This window comes from Callithrix jacchus, chromosome 22, assembly GCF_049354715.1.
Source record: "Callithrix jacchus isolate 240 chromosome 22, calJac240_pri, whole genome shotgun sequence".
Classification (NCBI taxonomy): domain Eukaryota; kingdom Metazoa; phylum Chordata; class Mammalia; order Primates; family Cebidae; genus Callithrix; species Callithrix jacchus.
The window spans coordinates 7,927,479-7,934,742 of NC_133523.1; the positions used below are offsets into that span (position 1 = coordinate 7,927,479).

The 7,264-nt window shown below is 48.6% G+C and overlaps 1 protein-coding gene across 1 annotated transcript in view; it reads left to right on the forward strand.

Annotated features, from left to right (window-relative positions):
* The window catches only part of HNRNPM (heterogeneous nuclear ribonucleoprotein M), a 154,164-nt gene that overhangs the window by 74,766 nt on the left and 72,134 nt on the right, over nucleotides 1-7,264 (forward strand). The gene's annotated exons all lie outside the window — the stretch shown is intronic.

Here is a 7,264-nt window from a genome sequence, read left to right on the forward strand (position 1 = left end):
GCGCCTCTGTCTTCTTTCTTTCCATCAAGTGCCCGCTCCTGGGCCAAGGCCCCTCTTGCTGCATGTTCCCCAATGCAGGCCAGACCCCCCATCTCCACGGCCCACCCCAATAGGGAACGGGAGGACCCAGCACCTGCCAAGGGCAGCTTGGAGGCCCCCTAAGCTGGCCCAGTGCAATTGGGGTGGGCCCTCTCCAGGCTGCCCCTATGCCAGGGAGGGAGGGAAGGCTACAGCTTGTCCTTGACCTTAAACTCCCCAGTCCTAGGACCGCAGGACTGCGGGCACCCCCTGGTGGGGACGGGAGTCAAGGGCAATGGCCAGGATTTATCCCTTTATCTCCTGCCAGGGCTGCCCCTCCCCTGGGGTCCTGATGAGGGGGGCTTGCCCTGCAGATGTTAGTGATGTCCCCTGTCTCTACCCTAGAGTGACACCAGAGGAGAGCCTGGAGGGGGAATGCTGGGGACAGCAAAATGTGTGGCATGGGATTCCTCTTCCTAGGATTCAGCGTCTCCCTCCACCTCACCCCTGCAGTGACCTTGGAACCAGTGTGAGCTGCCAGCAGCTTTCCAAAAGCTCCAGCCACTAGCTGAAGAGGCCACTCACACCTGGAGACCCCAGGGACACTGAGAGAGGACCGTCCCATTCCTTCTTGATTCTAGACTCTGGCTGCCCTGCCTGGAGGGATGGGGGATTGCAGACATGTTTTCACAGAAGAGCTCTGCGCCGCCGGGAGCTGTTTAGATGGGAGCTGGAGTGAGCCAAGGTGTGCACCCCAGGCGCAGGGAGCAGCCTGGCACAAAGCTAACTGGCAGAATTGGAGGCAGCCATGCACCCTTGGCTCCAGGGCCCATTCACACAGACCCCAGGGAAGTGGACTCCCCTGTGTTTGGACAGGGCGGGTCATGTGGACAGAGGCATTGGGTGCGAAGCAAGAAAGCACCTGACGTTTTTTGTTTTCTGGTTTTTTTGTTTGTTTATTTTTTTAGACAGAGTCACGCTCTGTTGCCAAGACTGGAGTGCAGTAGTACGATCTCTGCTCTCTACAACCTCTGCCTCCCAGGTTCAAGGGATTCTCCTGCATCAGCCTCTGGAGTAGCTGGGACTAGAGGCACGTGCCATCACATGTGGCTAATTTTTGTATTTTTAGTAGAGATGGGGTTTCATCATGTTGACCAGGCTGGTCTCGAACTCCTGACTTCAGGTGATCCACCCGCCTTGGCCTCCCAACGTGCTGGGAATACAGGCATGAACCACTGCACCCAGCCTTAGCACCATGAGTTTCAAGCAGTCAAAAGATCAACAAATATTTCTAGAGCCTCCACTATCTGCTAGGCCTGACGTGGGGACTGACTAATGTGTTCTGTGTCCCTTTAAGAGTCACAGGCCAGCAATGCCATTTAATTGCTCTGATTTCGGTGACCTTTTATTTTTTTGAGATGGAGTCTCGCTCTGTAGCGCCGGCTGGACTGCAGTGGTGAGATCTCGGGTCACTGCAACGTCTGCCTCCCTGGTCCCGGTTCAAGCAATTCTACTACCTCAGCCTCCCAAGTAGCTGGGATTACAGGCACAAGCTACCATGCCCAGCCAATTTTTGTATGTTTTAGTAGAGACAGGGCTTCACCATGTTGGCCAGTCTGGTCTTGAACTCCTGACTCCGTGATCTGCCTGCCTCAGCCTCCCAATGTGCTGGGATTACAGGCATGAGCCACTGCACCCAGCCTTAGCACTTTGAGTTTCAAGCGGTCAAAAGATCAACAAATATTTCTAGAGCCTCCACTATCTGCTAGGCCTGAGGTGGGTACTGACTAATGTGTTCCGTGTCCCTTTAAGAGTCACAGGCCAGCAATGCCGTTTTAATTACTCTGATTTTGTTTTCGTTTTTTTTTAAGACAGGGTTTCACCATGTTGGCCAGGCTGGTTTTGAACTCCTGACTTCAAGTGATCCACCTGCCTCGGCCTCCCAAAGTGCTAGGATTACAGGGGTGAGCCACCACACCCAGCCCTGATTTCCGTGATTTAATAAGCACATGATGCTCACTCTGCCAGGCCCTGTTCTTAAATTTTTATTATTAAGGTAACATAGATATAACATAAAACTTACCTTTCTTGTTTGAGACGGAGTCTAGCTCTGTCACCCAGACTGGAATGCAATGGCACGATCACGGCTCACTGCAACCTCTGCCTCTCAGGTTCAAGCGATTCTCCTGAGTTGGCCTACCAAGTACCTGGGATTACAGATGCCCACTACCACACCCAGCTAATTTTTGTATTTTTGGTAGAGATGGGATTTCACGGTATTGGGCAGGCTGATCTCGAACTCCTGACCTTGTGATCCATCCACCTTGGCTGGCCTCCCAAAGTGCTGGGATTACAAGTGCGAGCCACTGCGTCCAGCCATTTTTTTGTTGTTGTTTCTTTTTTTTGTTTGTTTTTCTGAGATAGATTCTCGCTCTGTCGCCCAGGTTGGCGTGCAGTGGCACAATCTCGACTCACTGCAACCTCCACCTCCTGGATTCAAGGGATTCTCCTGCCTCAGCCTCCTGAGTAGCTGGGACTATAGTCACTTGCCACCAAGCCCAGCTAATTTTTTGTATTTTTAGTAGGGATGAGGTTTCACCATGTTAGCCAGGATGGGCTTTATCTGCTGACCTCATGATCCACACAATTCGACCTCCCAAAGTGCTGGGATTACAGGTGTGAGCCACCCAGGCCCAGCCCTTTTTTTTTAGACAGGGTCTCCCTTTGTCACCCAGGCTGGAGTGCAGTGGCATGATCTCGGCTCACTGCAACCTCCACCTCCCAGGCTCAAGACATCCTCCCACCTCAGCTCCCCAAGTAGCTGAAACCACAGATACATGCCATGATGCCTGGATAATTTTTGTATTTTTTGTAGAGGCGGGGGGTCTCACTATGTTGCCCAGACTGGCCTCGAACTCCTAGGCTCAAGCAATCCGCCCACCTCAGCCTCTCAAAATGTTGGCATTATAGGCATGAGCTACCATGCCTGGACCATATGGCAATTCTCAGTTTGCTTTTCTTAGAGACTGTGTTAAATCTTTCACACATCATTATTTATTATTTCAACAACCCTAGGAGGTGGGTATAATATCCCGGCCCCTTTTACAGAAGTTAAGCAACTTATCTAAGGTCCCACAGTTAGTAAGATGCAAACAGGTTTCAAACCCAGAGCTGTGTGTGTAACTGGCAAGTTATAAGTCTTCTCCTGCTGTTTACTGAATACCAGCTGTGAGCCAGAAAACTCTCAAAAGTGGATAAAATGCCCAGATAAAAGACTGAGAAGACAGCCAGGCACAGTGGTGTGACTTGTAGTTTTAGCTGCTCTGGGTCTGAAACAGGAGGAGGCTTGCTTGTTTTTTTTTTTTTTTTAAGAGTTGGGGCCGGGCGAGGTGGCTCACGCCTGTAATCCCAGCACTTTGGGAGGCCAAGGTGGGTGGATCACGAGGTCAAGAGATCGAGACCATCCTGGTCAACATGGTGAAACCCCGTCTCTACTAAAAATACAAAAAATTAGCTGGGCATGGTGGCACGTGCCTGTAATCCCAGCTGCTCGGGAGGCTGAAGCAGGAGAATTGCCTGAACCCAGGAGGCAGAGGTTGCGGTGAGCCGAGATCGCGCCATTGCACTGCAGCCTGGTAACAAGAGCGAAACTCTGTCTCAAAAATAAATAAATAAATAAATAAATAAATAAATAAATAAAAATAAAAGAGTTGGAGTCTCACTTTGTTCCCTAGACTGGAGTGCAGTGGCATGATCTTGGCTCACTGCAACCTCTGCCTTCCGGGTTCAAGTGATTCTCCTGTCTCAGCCTCCCGAGTAGCTGGGATTATAGGCGCATGCCACTATGCCCAGCTAATTTTTTTATTTTGTATTTTTAATAGAGAAAGGGTTTCACCATGTTAGCCAGTATGGTCTCGATCTCCTGACCTCGTGATCTGCCTGCCTCACCCAAAGTGCTGGAATTATAGGCATGAGCCACCATAGACCACTGACGGGAGGATTTCAAGTAGAAGCTGCCAATGAGAAACACAGAGGAGGATCACTAGAACCCAGGAGTTACAGTCCAACCTGGGCCACACAGGAAGACCCAGTGTCTAAAAAAATAATAAGAAAAGCTGAGAGTATGGCTCACGCCTGTAATTCCAGAACTTTGGGAGACTAAGGTGGGCAGATTGCCTGAGCCCAGGAATACGAGACCAGCCCGGGCGACATGGTGAAACCCCATATTTACAAAAATTAGCCAGGCATGGTGGCATGCATCTACTTGGGAGGCAGAGACGGGAAGATCAGTTGAATTAGGGCGGTGGAGGCTGCAGTAAGCTGTGATTACAGCCTGGACAACAGAGGTAGACACTATCACAATGAATGAATGAATGGAGACTGGGACAAAGTATAGCAACATTTTAAAAGTATTTTATTATGGACCATACATGGTGTCTAATGCCTGTAAGCCCAGAAATTTGGGAGGCTGAGGTGGGTGGATCACCTGAGGTCAGGAGTTCAAGACCAGCCTGGTCAACATGGTGAAACTCCATCTTTACTAAAAAATACAAAAAGTAGCCTGTCGTGGTAGCAGGCACCTGTAATTCCAGCTGCCCGGGAGGCTGAGGCAGGGAGAATTGCTTGAATCCAGGAGGCAGAAGTTGCAGTGAGTCAAGATCATGCCACTGTACTCCACCCTGGGTGACAAGAGTAAGACCCTGTCTTTTTTTTTTTTGAGATGGAGTCTGGCTTCCATTGCATAGACTGGAGTGCAGTGTCGTGATCTAGGCTCACTGCAACCTGCACTCCCAGTTCAAGTGATTCTTCTTCAAGCTTTCAAGTAGCTGGGATTACAGACATGTGCCACCATGCCTGAGTAATTTTTGTATTTTTAGTAGAGATGGAGTTTTGCCATGTTGGCCAGACTGGTCTCGAACTCCCGACCTCAGGTGATCCGCCCACCTCGGCCTCCCAAAGTGGTAGGATCAGGAATTCAAGACCATCTTAGCCAACATGGTGAAACCCCATCTCTACTCAAAATGCAAAAACTTGAATCCCTGATCCCCGCACTTTACATGTGGTGGTGCAAGACTGTAATCCCAGCTACTTGGGTGGCTGAAGCAGGAGAATTGCTTGAACCCAGGGGGCAGAAGTTGCAGTGAGCCAAGATCCTGACACTACACCCCAGCCCGTGCGACAGAGTGAAACTTCATCTCAAATATAAACAAACAAATAAATAAGATGATCTGCCAGACACAGTGGCTCATGCCTGTAATTCTACCACTTTGGGAGGCTCAGGTGGGAGGATCGTTTGAGCCCAGGAGCTCATAACTAGCCTGGACCACATAGCAAGCCCATCTCTATTTATTATTTACAAATTAAGGCCGAGCGCAGTGGCTCACGCCTGTAATCCCAGCACTTTGGGAGGCCGAGGTGGGCGGATCACGAGGTCATGAGTTGCAGACCAGCCTGGCCAAATGGTAAAACCCTATCTCTACTAAAAATACAAAATATTAGCTGGGCATGATGGCAGGCACCTGTAGTCCCAGCTACTCAGGAGGCTGAGGCAGGATAATCACTAAAACCCAAGTGGCGGAGGTTACAGTGAGCCAAGATTGAGCCACTGCACTCCAGCCTGGGTAATGGAGACTCCATCTCAAATAATAATAATAAAATAAAATAAATATTATTCTCCACTAAAATGAACCATGGCTCTTTCAAGGAATGTTTTATTCCAGGGCTGGGGCAAGGCAAAATACGAGACAAGTCAGTGTAGTAGAGCTTGTTGAACCAATTAGTAAGGAAATGCTCCAAGAAGAGATTAGAAAGTCATCACTTGGTAACCATTATGATAATAACTGATTCAGGCAAGGGTCACCACTTGATATTAAGTTGCTGGAAACTGACTGTGTTGAGAAACAGGCTATTTAATTACTTTCAAAGTATCTCCTCAGAAAGCAGTTATTAACAAAGTATAAAGTCAGGCAGTGGCTCATGCCTGTAATCCCAGAGCTTTGGGAGGCTGAGGCAGGCAGGTCGCCTGAGATCAGGAGTTCGAGACCAGTCTGGCCAACATGGTGAAAACCCGTCTCTACTAAAAATACAAAAAAATTAGCCAGGTGTGGTGGCAGGCACCTGTAATCCCAGCTACTTTGGAGGCTGAGAAAGGAGAATCACTTGAATCTATCCGAGAGGCGGAGGTTGCAGTGAACCGAGAATGGGCCATTGCACTTCAGCCTGGGCAGCTGAGCAAGACTCCATCTAAAAAAAAAAAAAAAGAAAGAAAGAAAGAAAGAAAGTATCTCCCCAGAAAGCACTTATTAACAAAGTGTAAAGCCAGGCTCAAAGTGCTAGGACTACACCTATAATCCCAGAACTTTGGGAGGCAGAGGCAGGTGGATCACCTGAGGTTAGGAGTTTGAGACCATCCCAGCCAACATGGCAAAACCCCATCTCTACTAAAAATACAAAAGTTAGCCCCGCATGGTGGTGCCGGTCTGTACTCCCAGAGATACTCAGGAGGCTGAGGCACAAGGATCACTTGGACCAGGAGGCAGAGGTTGCAGTGAGCTGAGATCTTGCCATTGCACTCCAGCCTGGGTGACAAAATGAGACTCCCTCTCAAAATAAATAAATAAAATATTAAAACAAACAAAGTGTAACGTACTAACTCACATTGGAGAAACTGGCAGACCATTTCAACCAAGTTAGGTAATGGGTGGTGGACAAAATCAACATTGTATACATCCTGAAAACACAATGTCACTTCTGTGTTTCCTGCCACAGATGAAAAATCATGAGTAAGTATTAGACAAATACTAATGGGAGGGCTTTCTGAAAAATTACTAGCCTGGAATTTCTGAAAAATATGGATGTCATGGAGAGAAAGTAAGATTGATAAAATGTTCCAGAAAGAGTCATAACAGCAAAATACAACACTGAATCTTGGGATGAATTTGGGATTCTTTTTTAAGGAAAGGAAGGAGAGGGGAGAGGAGGAGACTTCTTTTTTTTGACACAGGATCTTGCTCTGTTGCTCAGGCTGGAATGCAGTGGTGAGGTCATGGGTCACTGCAGCCTAGAACTCCTGGGCTCAAATGGTCCTCACACCTCAGCCTCCCAAGTAGCTAGGACCACTGGAGCATGCCACCACACCTGGCTAATATTTTTATTTTACTTTGTAGAGATGGGGTTTCACTATGTTGCCCAGGCTGATCTCACATTCCTGGACCCCAGAGACCTTCCTGCCTTGGGCTCCCAATGA